The following is a 14,595-nucleotide window of genomic DNA, read 5'->3' on the forward strand; positions in this document are numbered from 1 at the left end:
CAACCATTTTATACTCTTTTCCTTTATCTATGTTACAGTTTTTCTTCCATTTCCTAGCATATTAAATATATATACTATGCTAATGCTCAGAGGCCATTTTCAGAGTACTGCCAATGCTAAAGTTCAAAAGTCTGATTTAGACCCCCTCAAAAAATCTTGTGTTTTTTTAAAAAGTGGTTTTGGTCCCACTGTCCACCTCCAGTGTGTCAGACAATTACACCAACTTTTGTAAACTTATACTGAGGCAATTTTTTACCCCCTGTTCCAGGAGGTCTTGCTAGAAAACCCAACCAAAATCAGGGCCCGATTGTGCCAGGCACCATACAACACAGAGAAATTCCCTGCACTGAAGAGTTTACTATTCAGTGCAAAGCATATTGGTGCATTTGTGACACAGGAACTGGAAATAGGACTCTCCAAGCTCACTTCGTATAGGGTGTCAAGGTTCCTTCCCCACTCTGAACTCTAGGGTACAGATGTGGGGACCTGCATGAAAAACCCCCTAAGCTTATTTTTACCAGCTTAGGTTAAAACTTCCCCAAGGTACAAACTATTTTACCTTTTGTCCCTGGACCTTATTGCTGCCACCACCAAGCGTCTAACAAAAACAACAGGGAAAGAGCCCACTTGGAAACGTCTTTCCGCCCAAAATCCCCCCCAAGCCCTACACCCCCTTTCCTGGGGAAGGCTTGATAAAAATCCTCACCAATTTGCATAGATGAACACAGACCCAAACCCTTGGATCTTAAGAACAATGAAAAGGCAATCAGGTTCTTAAAAGAAAAATTTTAATTAAAGAAAAAGTAAAAGAATCACCTCTGTAAAAATCAGGATGGTAAATACCTTACAGGGTAATCAGATTCAAAACATAGAGAATCCCTCTAGGCAAAACCTTAAGTTACAAAAAGACACAAAAATAGGAATATACATTCCATTCAACACAACTTATTTTATCAGCCATTTAAACAAAACAGAATCTAACGCATATCTAACTAGATTGCTTATTAACTCTTTACAGGAGTCCTGACTTGCATTCCTGCTCTGGTCCCAGCAAAAGCATCACACAGACAGAGAGAACCTTTGTTCCCCCCCCCGCTTTGAAAGTATCTTGTCTCCTCATTGGTCATTTTGCTCAGGTGCCAGTGAGGTTATCCTAGCTTCTTAACCCTTTACAGGTGAAAGGGTTTTTCGTCTGGCCAGGAGGGATTTAAAGGTGTTTACCCTTCCCTTTATATTTATGACATAGGGGCTACCAAACATCCATTAAATGGGAACAACTGTTCAACTCTGTTGAGCTGAGCAGGATTCAAACTGGTGACCTACTAGTGAAAAACTCTGTCGCTCACTGGCAATACCCCAAAGTATCTGAGCACTATATGTGCAAGTTGTATACTTTCGAGAATGAGGCTTGCGGCCTGGAAGGATAAGTTTATTGAGTAAATTTCTAACCTCTTGGAGCTTAGACAGGTAGGGTTTTCCATTCTCTGAATTCATAGGTAAGACCTCCCACACATTGTTCTGCCTCCCAAACACACTAAGGGTATGTCTACACTACGAAATTAGGTCCAATTTATAGAAGTCGATTTTTTAGAAAGCGATTTTATACAGTCGATTGTGTGTCCCCCCACTTAAGACCATTAAGTTGGCAGAGTGCGTCCACAGCACCGAGGCTAGTATCGACTTCTGGAGCGCTGCACTGTGGGTAGCTATCCCACAGTTCCCGCAGTCTCCGCCGCCCATTGGAATTCTGGGTTGAGATCCCAATGCCCGATGGGGCAAAAAACATTGTCGCAGGTGGTTCTGGATACATGTCGTCAGGCCCCACCTCCGTGAAAGCAACAGCAGATAATCATTTTGCACCTTTTTTCTTGGGTTACCCGTGCAGATGCCATACCACGGCAAGCATGGAGCCCGCTCAGCTCATCGTCACCATACGTCTTCTGGGTGCTGGCAGACGCGGGACTGCATTGCTACACAGCAGCAGCTCATTGCCTTGTGGCAGCAGACGGTGCAGTACGACTGGTAGCCGTCCTTGTCATCTCCTGGGTGCTCTTGGCCAGCCTTGGTGAGGTCTGTCAGGAGCGCCTGGACATAAATGGGAGTGACTCAGGTCATTCTCTTCTTTTAAGTTTGGCTAATGGAGATTCAGTCCTGCCTGGAATATTGGCAGAGGGATAGCTCAGTGCTTTGATCATTGGCCTGTTAAACCCAGGGTTATGAGCTCAATCCTTGAGGGGGCCATTCTGCCTCAGGCTGCTCTCCCAGCCAGCAGCACCGCGAGCATCCACAATGGCTAGCAGTTGTGCTGCACCATCTGCTTCCAGCCTACCCCTTACTCCTCCCTCCGTGAAAGCAACGGACTACAATCATTTTGTGCCTTTTTCTGTGTGGGCACCATATTGCTGTCAGCATCGTCATCCCCCTGCCACTTCCGCTGCGACTCTGCTCTCCTGCTCACACCATACCACGGCAAGCATTGAGCCCACTCAGATCACCACGGCAGTTGTGACCGCTCTAAACACCACGCGCATTATCCATCAGTATATGCGGAACCAGAACCAGAACCTGCAAAAGCAGGCGATGGCAGCGCGGTGAGGAGAGTGATCAGGACATGGACACAGACTTCTCTCAAAGTACAGGCCCCAGCAATTTGGCCATCTTGGTGGCAATGGGGCAGGCTCATGCTGTGGAACGCCGATCCTGGGCCCGGGAAACAAGCACAGACTGGTGGGACCGCAGAGTGTTGCGGGTCTGAGACAATTCCCAATGGCTGCGAAACTTTCGTATGCGTAAGGGCACTTTCATGGAACTTTGTGACTTGCTTTCCCCTGCCCTGAAGCACCAGAATACCAAGATAAGAGCAATCTTCACAGTTGAGAAGCGAGTGACAATAGCCCTGTGGAAGCTTGCAATGCCAGACAGCTACCAGTCAGTCGGGAATCAATTTGGAGTGGGCAAATCTGCTGTGGGGGCTGCTGTGATGCAAGTAGCCAGCGCGATCACTGACCTGCTGCTATCAAGGGTAGCGACTCTGGGAAATGTGCAGATCATAGTGGATGGCTTTGCTGCAATGGAATTCCTTAACAGTGGTGGGGCCATAGACGGAAGGCGTATCCCTATCTTGGGACCGGACCACCAGGGCAGCCAGTACATAAACCGAAAGGGGTACTTTTCAATGGTGCTGCAAGCATTGGTGGATCACAAGGGACATTTCACCAACATCAACGTGGGATGGCTGGGAAAGGTACATGATGCTCGCATCTTTAGGAACTCTGGTCTGTGGGAATGGCTGCAGCAAGGGACTTACTTTCCAGACCAGAAAATAATCTTTGGGGATGTTGAAATGCCTATAGTTATCCTTGAGGACCCAGCCTACCCCTTAATGCCATGGCTCATGAAGCCATACACAGGCACCCTGGACAGTAGTCAGGAGCTGTTCAACTATAGACTGAGCAAGTGCAGAATGGTGGTAGAATGTGCATTTGGAAGTTTAAAAGCACGCTGGTGCAGTTTACTGACTCAGTTAGATCTCAGCAAAACCAATATTCTCATCGTTATTACTACTTGCTGTGTGCTCCACAATATCTGTGAGAGTAAGGGGGAGACGTTTATAGCGGGGTGGGAGGTTGAGGCAAATCTCCTGGCCGCTGATTACATGCAGCCAGACACCAGGGTGGTTAGAAGAGCACAGCAGGGCACGCTGCACATCAGAGAAGCTTTGAAAACCAGTTTCATGACTGACCAGGCTACGGTGTGAAAGTTCTGTTTGTTTCTGCTTGATGAAAACCCGCCCCCTTGGTTCACTCTACTTCCCTGTAAGCCAGCCACCCTCCCCTCCCACCTTTGATCACCGCTTGCAGAGGCAATAAAGTCACTGTTGTTTCAAATTCATGCATTCTTTATTAATTCGTCACACAAATTGGGGGATAACTGCCAAGGTAACCCGGGAGGGGTGGGGGGAGGAGGGAAGCACCGGGTGGGGTGGTGGAGGAGGGAAGGATGGAAGGACAAGGCCACACTGCACTTCAAAACTTACTGAATGCCAGCTTTCTGTTGCTTGGGCAGTCCTCTGGCATGGAGTGGTTGGGTGCCTGGAGGGGCCCCCCCACCGCGTTCTTGGGCATCTGGGTGAGGAGGCTATGGAACTTGAGGAGGAGGGTGGTTGGTTACACAGGGGCTGCAGCGGCCGTCTGTGCTCCTGCTGCCTTTTCGGCACCTCAACCATACGCTGGAGCATATCAGTTTGATCCTCCAGTAGCCCCAGCATTGCATCCTGCCTCCTCTCCTCGCGCTCGGCCCTCCTCTCCTCATGCTCATTTTATGCTTTCCTGGACTCTGACATTGTCTCCCTCCACGCATTGTGCTGGGCTCTTTCAGTGTGGGAGGACTGCATGAGCTCAGAGAACATTTCATCATGAGTGCGTTTTTTTCGGCTTCTAATCTTTGATAGCCTCTGGGACGGAGAGGATACATGGAGAGATGAAACATTTGCAGCTGCGGGAGGGAAAAAAGGGAGATTAGTCTTTAAAAAGAGACATTTTAGAGAACAATGGGTAGACTCTTTCATGGTGAACCAAGCTGTTAACATTACATAGCATGTGTGCTTCCTTTACAAGGTTGCATTTTGCCTCTTATATCAAGGGCCTGCCAGTATGGTGTGAGAGATCACACACGCAGGGCCAGCAGGCAACAGAATTTGGCTTGCAGGCAGACATGGTAAGCAATAGTCTTTTGGCTTCTTTAACCTTCCTAACATGTGGGAATGGTTTCAAACAGCAGTGCCCTCATTTCACATACCAAGCACCCGTTGGGTTGGCCCTTTAAAAGGAGGGGCTGCGGTTTTCGGGTTAACGTGCAGCACAAATCCAACTAACCATACCCGCCCCCCCCCCCACACACACCCCAAATTCTCTGGGATGATCGCTTCACCCCTCCCGCCACCGCATGGCTAACAGCGGGGATGATTTCTGTACAGCCACAGAAACAGCCCAGCAGGAACAGACACCTCTGAATGTCCCCTTAATAAAATTCCCCTATTTCAACCAGGTGACCATGAACGATATCACTCTCCTGAGGATAACACAAAGAGATAAAGAACGGATGTTGCTTGAATGCCAGCAAACACTGGGACCATATGTTGCCATGCTTTGTTATGCAATGACTCCTGACTATGTGCTGCTGGCCTGCCGTGGTAAAGTGTCCTAACATGGAGGATGGAATAAGGCTGCCCGCCTCAGAAACTTTTGCAAAGGCTTTGGGAGTACATCCAGGAGAGCTTCACTGAGATGTCCCTGGAGGATTTCCCCTCCATCCCCATACACATTAACAGACTTTTCCAGTAGCTGTACTGGCTGCGAATGCATCCCAAGTCTTCAGGGCAAATTAATCTTTAAACATGCTTGCTTTTAAACCGTGTAATACATTTACAAAGGTACACTCACCGGAGGTCCCTTCTCTGCCTTCTAGGTCCGGGAGCCTGCCTTCCATGGGTTGGGAGGGTACTAGATCCAGGGTGAAAAACAGTTCCTGGCTGTCAGGGAAAACAATTTCTCCGCTTGCTTGCTGTGCTTCAACCTCCTCCTCGTCCCCAAAATCCGCATCCCTGTTGCGTGAGAGTCCATTGATGGAGTCCACGCACAGGACTGGGGTAGTTGTAGGGGCACCCCCTAGAATGGCATGCAGCTCATCATAGAAGCGGCATGTCTGGGGCTCTGACCTGGAGCGGCCATTTGCATCTCTGGTAGGCTTGCCTGAGCTCCTTAAGTTTCACGCGGCACTGCTGCGGGTCCCTGTTATAGCCTCTGTCTTTCATGCCCTTGGAGATTTTTTCAAATATTTTGGCATTTCGTCTTTTCGAACAGAGTTCTGATAGTGCAGATTCGTCTCCCCATACAGCGACCAGATCCAGTACCTCCTGTTTGGTCCATGCTGGAGCTCTTTTGCGATTCTGAGACTCCATGTGCTGAAGAACTCTGCATGGTCACCTGTGCCGATCAGCTCGTCATGCTGGCCAAACAGGAAATGAAATTCAAAAGTTCGCGGGGCTTTTCCTGTCTACCTGGCCAGTGCATCTGAGTTGAGAGTGCTGTCCAGAGCGGTCACAATGAAGAACTCTGGGATAGCTCCTGGAGGCCAATACCTTCTAATTGCATCCACAGTACCCCAAATTGGGCTCAGCAAGGTCGATTTCAGTGCTAATCCACTCGTCGGGGCGGAGTACAGAAACTGGTTTTAAGAGCCCTTAAAGTCGGGAAAAATGGCTTCGTGTGTGGATGGCTGCAGGGTAAACTGATCTAACGCTGCTAAATGCAACCTAAACTCGTAGTGTAGACCAAGGCTCAGTCTACAAAGCCAGATGCTTAAAGGAACAAGTCCTATTAACAAATATTAATAATAAAAATGTAACAATAAAACAAATTCTAGTTATGCAGGCTCCAAATTGATAAATAAAATGTTTTGCAATACAAAATAATTCTAACAATTATTCCAGGGTCCTTTCACTAGAATGCGCGCACACACACACACACACCCCTGTATATTTCCCAGTCCTATATGGGTCATCAGCAAGTTTAAACCCACAGCCTTTACATCCACAACACAGACCTCTTCCATTTCAGCTATAGAAGTCAATGAGAGGGGTACAGGATGTGTTGGGAGAGAAACATGCTGTTATTTTCAGTGTACCAGCCCACACATGAAGACAACACACATTGCCAGTGGCTCATGCAAATATTTGCAAGACATCAGTAAAACACTGGGTATCAAAATATCTGGTTTCTATTCTTGGCTCTAGGATACGACTGTGGTCTACCACTACTAACAGCAGAGCGAAATGTTACGTTTGGGTCACCCGCAGGGACTGGACCAGAGCTTATAGATGGTTGTGAAGGGCACAGAAATATTAAAACAGCACTCTGCAGAAGATCTGAGGCTAGAACAAATGACTTTGGGTTGCACTTTTGTGCCCCTGCCTCCAGGAGCATTGTGTGTGGGAGTCTCTTTCTTTGCTTCCCAAAAATCATGCAACAGCAGGAGTTTTTGTTTTTTGGTTTTTTTTAAAAACACTATTATGAGACTGCCAAGAGGGGCCAACATCACATTCACTGCAATAAATTCATGAGTGCCAGCAACACTGCAAACAGGACTGAGATCCCCTCAGGCTGGGCACTGTACCAACTATGGTTGCCAGGTGTCCGGTTTTCGAACGGACTGGCCGGTCGAAAAGGGACCCTGGCAGCTCTGGTCAGCACTGCCAACCAGGCTGTTAAAAATCCGGTCAGCGGTGCTGCGGATCTAAGGCAGGCTAGTCCCTACCTATCCTGGCAGTATGCTGCACCCAGAAGCGGCCAGCAGGTCTGGCTCCTAGGCGGGGAGGCCACGGGGCTCCGTGTGCTGCCCCCTCCCTGAGCACTGGCTTTGCACTCCCATTGGCCAGGAACCATGGCCAATGGGTGGCAGTAGCACATGGAGCCTCCTGGCCCTCCTGCCTAAGAGTCGGACATGCTGGCCACTTCCAGGGTGCAGCACGGTCTAAGGACAGGCAGGGAGCCTGCCTTAGCCCTTCTGTGCTGCTGACCAGGAGCCACCCGAGGTAAGTCCGTGCCCCAACCCCCTGCTCCAGCCCTGAGCCCCGCAAACCTGGAGCCCTGTTCTGCACCCTAAACTCCTCATCCCTGTCTCCAGCCCAGAGCCTGCACCTCCAGCAGGATCCCTCACCCCCCCACACACATCACAAGCCCCTGTCCCAGTCCAGAGCCCCCTCCAATACCCTGAACCCCTCATCCCTGGCCCCACCCCAGAGCCCACACCCCCTCTTGCACCCTAACCCCCCCGCCTCAACCCACAGCCCCCTCCCACACTATGAATCCCTCAGTACCACCCCCCAGCCTAGAGCCCCCTCCTATACCCCAACCCCTCATCCCCAGCCCCACCCCAGAGCCTACAGCCCCAGCCGGAGCCCTCTCCTGCACCCCAACTCCCTGCCCAAGCCTGAAGCCCTCTCCCGCATTTCAGGCCCCACCGGATTTCTGGCCCCACCCCAGAGCCTGCACCCCCAGTTAGAGCCCTCAACCCCAGGCCCCAGCCCAGTGAAAGTGAGTGAGAGTGGGGGATAGTGAGCCACTGAGGGAGGGGGAATGTAGTGAGCGAAGGGTGGGGCCTCAGGGAAGGGACAGAGCTAGGGTGTTCAGTTGTGTGCTATTAGAAAGTTGGCAACCCTAGTACAAACACACAGCACAGCGTGGTCCCTGCTCCAGAAGAGTTTCTCTTCCTCCCTGCCATGGAGGAGGATGGGCGATTCCCACCACAGGAGACGTGGGGGGGCTCTGAGTTCCTTGGTCTTGTAGGTTCAGTGCTCCCTGTGAGGCCGGATATGTATTCTGCCCCATCACCAACTCCCATCCTCTGCAGAGCAGAAGCATAATGTACTGGCCCAGTGTACAGGACTATGGTGCCCTCTAGTGACAAAACCACATAAAAAGAAAAGGAGTACTTGTGGCACCTTAGAGACTAACCAATTTATTTGAGCATAAGCTTTCGTGAGCATCCGATGAAGTGAGCTGTAGCTCACGAAAGCTTATGCTCAAATAAATTGGTTAGTCTCTAAGGTGCCACAAGTACTCCTTTTCTTTTTGCGAATACAGACTAACATGGCTGTTACTCTAAAACCACATAAGATAAGAACAGTGGTACTCGGGCATGCCATGGAACTACATACAGCCAGGACACGGAACCCTGCTCGGCACCTGCCCAAATAACCGGTTTTTGGCCAACAACAAGGGTGAAGAAGTGGCCAGTAAATGAGAATCCCTCCCACCCTCCCCTGCTTCTGCCAGCCAAATCAGTGACCTCCCTCGCTGTAACTCCCTCTTTCAGTGGGAGACATAGAGGGAGCTGCAGAAAGGAGGCCAGGGCAGAGAGTGGTGAATTGCTGGCAGGGGGAAGCAGCTGCACCACCCCAGGAGAACAGTCTGACTGCCATAAAAGGTACTGACTGGACAGATACAGAGAGGCTGAGAAAGGAGTCATATGTGGAAGGAGAACTGAAGACGTGGGATGAAATGGGGACTCAAAGGACTGGGAGGAGGCAGTGGACTAAGATTGGTGTAGGAGTGAAAATGGGGGTGGTTGGGTTCCAGTGTATCTAAAGTGTACAATTTATGCATAGTTCATTGATAATTTCCATAGAGTTCTACATAAATTGAGTATTTTCCTTAAGCTTTTTGCTGCACCAGTATGGGCAGGCTTGCTGACGACTGGAGTGTAAGGGTAGGTTTAGTGCCCTTGAATTTTTCCCACCTTAGTATTAGGCCAGGGATGTCAAGATACATCCCTGCTTCCAATAAAAAAACCCAAAGAACATGCATAAGTGCCAATGTCCTCTCCCCCACTAGACCCTGAATATTCACATTTTACCATACATAATTCATAAGAAAACTCCAGTAAATCCAGAGTCAAAAGAAAGCAGAATACAGGCTAAAAAAAGTCAGAAATAATGGTTGTCTACATTTACATGCCTTAAACCTAAACACAGAATCCACCAGTTAACTCATCCAATAAACAAGCCCCCATAAGTCCAAATCACACAATATTCTGAAAAGTATTACCCAATATTCAGACATGCTGAGCACCAGTGGCTCCCACTGACTTAGCTGCATGAGCTATGGGTGCTCCGTACATCTGGAAATACCAGGCCAGAAAAGAGTTTTCAGTTATTTTGACATGTTTGCTGAGTTTTATATAAAACATTTGGCAACCCAGGAACCAGCTCATGATAACCCAGAACTCTAACAGGGACTAGAGAACTTATTTTTGCTTCATATCTAAAATTAGAACTAACACATAATAGAATCAAAGGAGTGTATGGCTTGAGAGAGCCATAGAAGAAGTCATCAAGTCAACCCCCTACACTATGGCAGGACCAAGTAAACCTAGACCACCCTGACACTATGGCAGGACCAAGTAAACCTAGACCACTATGGCAGGACCAAGTAAACCTAGACCACCCAGGTATTTGTCCACCTGTTTTTAAAAGCTTCCAGGGATGGAGATTCCACAACTACCCAATGGAGTCTATTCCAGACTTTAACTACCCTTATAGTCAGAAAGGTTTTCCTAATATTTAACCTAGATTTCCCTTGCTGCAGATTAAGCCCCTTACTTCTTGACCCACCTTCAGTGGTTATGGAGAACATTTGACCACCATCCTCTTTATAGAAGCCCTTAACATAGTTGACAATTGCTATCAGGTCCTCTCCTCAGCGTTCTTTTCTCAAAACTAAACATGTCCACCCCTCCCCCCACCCCCTTTTTTTTTTTAAATCTTTCCTCAGGGGTCAGATTTTTCTAAATCTTTTTTTCCACCCCCCTCTCCTTTGGACAGTCTCCAATTTGTCCACATCTTTCCTAAACTGTGATGCCCACAACTGGACACAGTAACTCCATCTGAGGCCTCACCAGTGACGAGTAGAACAGGATAATTTCCTCCTGCATCTCATAAAGGACACTCCTGTTAATGCACTCCAAAATGGTATTAGCCTTTTTTTGCAGCTGCATATTGTTGACTCATTCAATTTGTGATTCACTGTAACTCCCAGATCCTTTTCAGAAGTAATACCACCTAGCCAGCTATTCCCCATTTTGTAGTTAATGCATTTGATTTTTCCTTCCTAAGTGAAGTACCTGGAACTTGTCTTTATTCAGTTTCATCTTGGGGAATTCAGACCAACTCTCCAATTTATCAAAGTCGTTTTGAATTCTAATCCTGTCCTCCAAAATGCTTGCAACCCATTCCAGCTTGGTATCACCTGCAAATTTTATAAGCATACTCTCCACTCCAAGTCATTAATTAAAATATTGACTAGTAGCAGGACTGACCCATGTGGGACCCGAATAGATATGTCCTCTCAGTTTGACAGCAAACCACTGGTAACTACTTTTTTAGTACAGTCTTTCAGCCAGTTGTGCACGCACCTTATAGCAATTTCATCTAGACCACACTTCCCTAGTTTGCTTATGCAAATATCATGTGGGTCTATGTCAAAACCCTTACTAAAATCAAGATGTAATACTGTACACCTGCCCCAAGCTGAAAATAACCCAGCAAGAAAGAAACAGGATGCCCTGACCACAGTATAGCTATTGCCCACTATCATCATTGTTCCTCAAATGAAGACACTCTCTCCCCCCATCATCAATATCCTTTCTTGGGGGGGAAGGCAGGTGGGGGATGCTCTAGGGCATGCTAGAACTATTAATATTCTCTTTCTATGGTGCTAGAAAGTGAGCCTCTCCCACTGTAATAGGGCAATGGTTCTCAACATTTTCCAGGACTCCCTTCCCATTTCACAATACAAAAAAGGCAGGCTAGTTATGATCCCCATGTTAAAGGTGTTGTATGGCTTGCTTACAGCACTTTGAAAACATATAGGAGTTATGTAAGAAAGAAGAATAGTTATAGCATTTCTAAGAACTGGAGAGAGCCTTCTCTGGGGAAAGGAGAATGGTGCATTTACAGGCATTCTGAACAAAACATATGGAGAAGGAAACAGGTGCAAGGGAGGATTCCTCTACAATCAAATTTGGAAAGAAAATGGTGACTTTGGAGAATGCATGTCTGGGTGGTGATGGAATTTTTCATTCTGCATTATTTCTAATGTAGGAGCCAGCCAAAGCAGAACTCACTACTCATTACCAAACAGAACTGCACAAAAATGGAACAATCCACGTGAAAGTGATCCATGAAAAGTCAACTCTCCAGGCTCCTTTACCTGGATGTCCTTGTGCCACCTGGTAAGAGTTTGGCAGTTCCTCAAAACTGGCTGATGTCACAGTTTAACAAACAGTCATCTAGGTAAAATCCCAGCAGAGAGACAGGGCTTCCAAATGTACTACCCTTCCTGTAATTTAAGTAAATAGTAAAAAGTAAGTAATGTGGTCCACTGGATAAGCCACTTGTCTGAGAATTGGGAAACATACGTTCTATTCCCAACTCAGCTATTCATTTGTTGTATCACTTTGGGCATGCCTCGTTTCCCCATCAGTAAAATGAGGAACCATCACATTGTGCCACAGTTAATCCATGGAATCACTATCTTCTCTGTTACTTTTGTCATTCTTCCTCCTGTTTGTCATACTAACTTGTTGCATCTTGATTTAAATAAGACTGTAAGCTCTTAGGAATGGGGACCATATCTACCAGTGTGTTTGCACAATGACCTCCAGCCTTTAGTTACACAGCAGGGGTACATGCACCTTGATCATTGTAACCTGCATTCATTAACCCACAAAAGAGGCTAAGGGCTAAACACAGAATCTAGACAGAATCTTATATTCTGTCACAGGAGGTTAAGCATTAACCAAGTCATTCATAAATTAACCAGTTTAAGACTCTTACCTTCAACAATTCAATTTGTGCAGTTCCATGAATTAGACTCAAGAGCAAAGGGACAGGCGTTGCAGAGTTCTTCCAGCAATATGTTTGTAGCTACAAAATAGACACAGTCTCTCTACACCCTCATGAGTTCTCTCCACAGCTTCAGCAACATCTGGAGCAGTACTTACCCAGAATATCCCACAAACAGTTGGTACAGCTACAGGCATTGTGGGAGGATCAAACAACCGACGTTGTAGAACTTAGTCCCTTGCAGCTGGCCATAGCTGTCCTCTTCAACACTTCAATCTCTGCAACGGTCAAGTGTTTCCATAGAAAATGCATTCACTTCCCAATCAGCTTACTTACAAAAATCCATTTTAGAGTAAGCAATTCTTGGTCTCCTTTTGTAAATCACAATTCACTGTAAAACCCTTCTACCAGTTCTTCCTGACTCTCATAAGATTTGCCATACCAGATCATAACAATGGTCCATTAAAACTGGGATCCCTGCTCCAGTAGTGCCCTTTGCTGGATTCTCCAAAAACAGGCAAACCTCTTATAGTGCACAAAGATGTAGGAGAATCTCTTGACGCTTTACATATACTGTTTCATTACCCCTATCTTAGCTTGGCATATCCACAAAATACTGGGCATAAAATTATAGTCTCATTTTTAGAATAACGTCCTCATCTTTGACTCTACAACCTGAATTCCATGAGTTGTCTACATGCTGTGCAAAGAATTTTTTCCGTTTTTAAATTTATTTGCCCTTGAATTAGTGACCCATTCTCTTAATACAGAAAAGCATAAATAGGGACGGATTCATTTTCACCAAATCCTTCATACTCTTAAAAATACCTCTATCTTCTCTGCAAGAGTTTTCCTGAAAGGCTTGGACGTTGAATTAAGCAGTCTTGACAAGTGGGGGATAGCAATTGGGATGAGACTGTTCAAGCATGATTGAGATTAACAAAATGGTAAGCAGAGAAGGGGATGGTGAGATGAGAAAGAGGAGTGGTGGTTTGGAGTAGGGGAATCAAGGAAAGATGGCGAGGTTTGATAACAGTAATAGATGAGGGAATGATAAGGGGTTGGGTAGAAATGTGAAAAGCAAAGGCACCAAGTGGTGATAGCAATAGTAAAGTTGTCTGAGCAGCACAACTAGTCAGAATTTGAAGAGCCTGGAGACAGGAAAGGAAATTGACCATTTCGAAGAGGGCGTAAGAGGTAAGTGCGGATAGTTGGTCAGCGGTCAAGAACCAGTTAATAGCGAGTACTACTAAAGACTCTACACTATGGCCTGCAGCCATACTGCAAAGCACTCCATAGCATTCCCAGGCGGAGGTTATGGCAGAGCCAAAAGGAGAAAGCTGGAGAGACACTAAAAGGTTATTTGTGGGGTTTAGATTGAAAAATGTACAATAGCTCAGGTCATAAGCAGGGCCGGCTCCAGGCACCAGCTTTCCAAGCAGGTGCTTGGGGTGGCATTGAGCATGGGGCAGCAGTCCGTGTCCTGCAGCAGCAATTTGGCGGCAGCTCCGCTGCTCTTCCCACCGCGGCGGCTTTTGGGCGGTCTTCCGGGCACGGCGGCAATTCGGCGACAACTGCTTGGGGTGGTAAAACTGGTCATAAGACTAATGATATCAAACAGAAATGGAGCAGTCAGGATAAGATTAATATGGTCATACTGCTAACGGATAGGAGGAAAGTGTTAATGCAGATGAAGGACGTCATACCAGTACCCAGCTGGCAAGCAGAACAGGAACAAACCAACCATGGTGCAGTAATCCTATTATGGACTTCTAGCTCTCATCTTTTGATATAGTAATGAAGGTGAGAAAAGGTCAAAGATAAAGCTTCTTAGTGGAGACCCAGAAGTATGCTAAACAAATTTGTAAAGCAAAGTCTCTAGAAAGAGAGAAGAAAAAATACGAGAACAATTTTAAGTTGTCATGGACTTTAAAGTCCAGCTGAGTTAAGGAGGGATATAGAGTTTAAGGCATTCTACACACAGGAACAGGCAAAAGAATCTGAGCAGTGTAGGAGGACAAATAGTAAGTGTGCAAGATGGTAGGGTCTCTCAGAATGTCATTTGTCTCCTGAATCTGCCTTTCAGAAAGAAAAATGTTATGGTAATTTTTTGTTCAACAAAAAATGGGACAGGCCTGACTTTTAATCTTATACTTTGTCATGTGAGATACAGCCACGAGGTAGAATGATTA

This window comes from Chelonia mydas, chromosome 7 (genome assembly GCF_015237465.2).
Source record: "Chelonia mydas isolate rCheMyd1 chromosome 7, rCheMyd1.pri.v2, whole genome shotgun sequence".
In the NCBI taxonomy this organism is placed as follows: Eukaryota; Metazoa; Chordata; order Testudines; family Cheloniidae; genus Chelonia; species Chelonia mydas.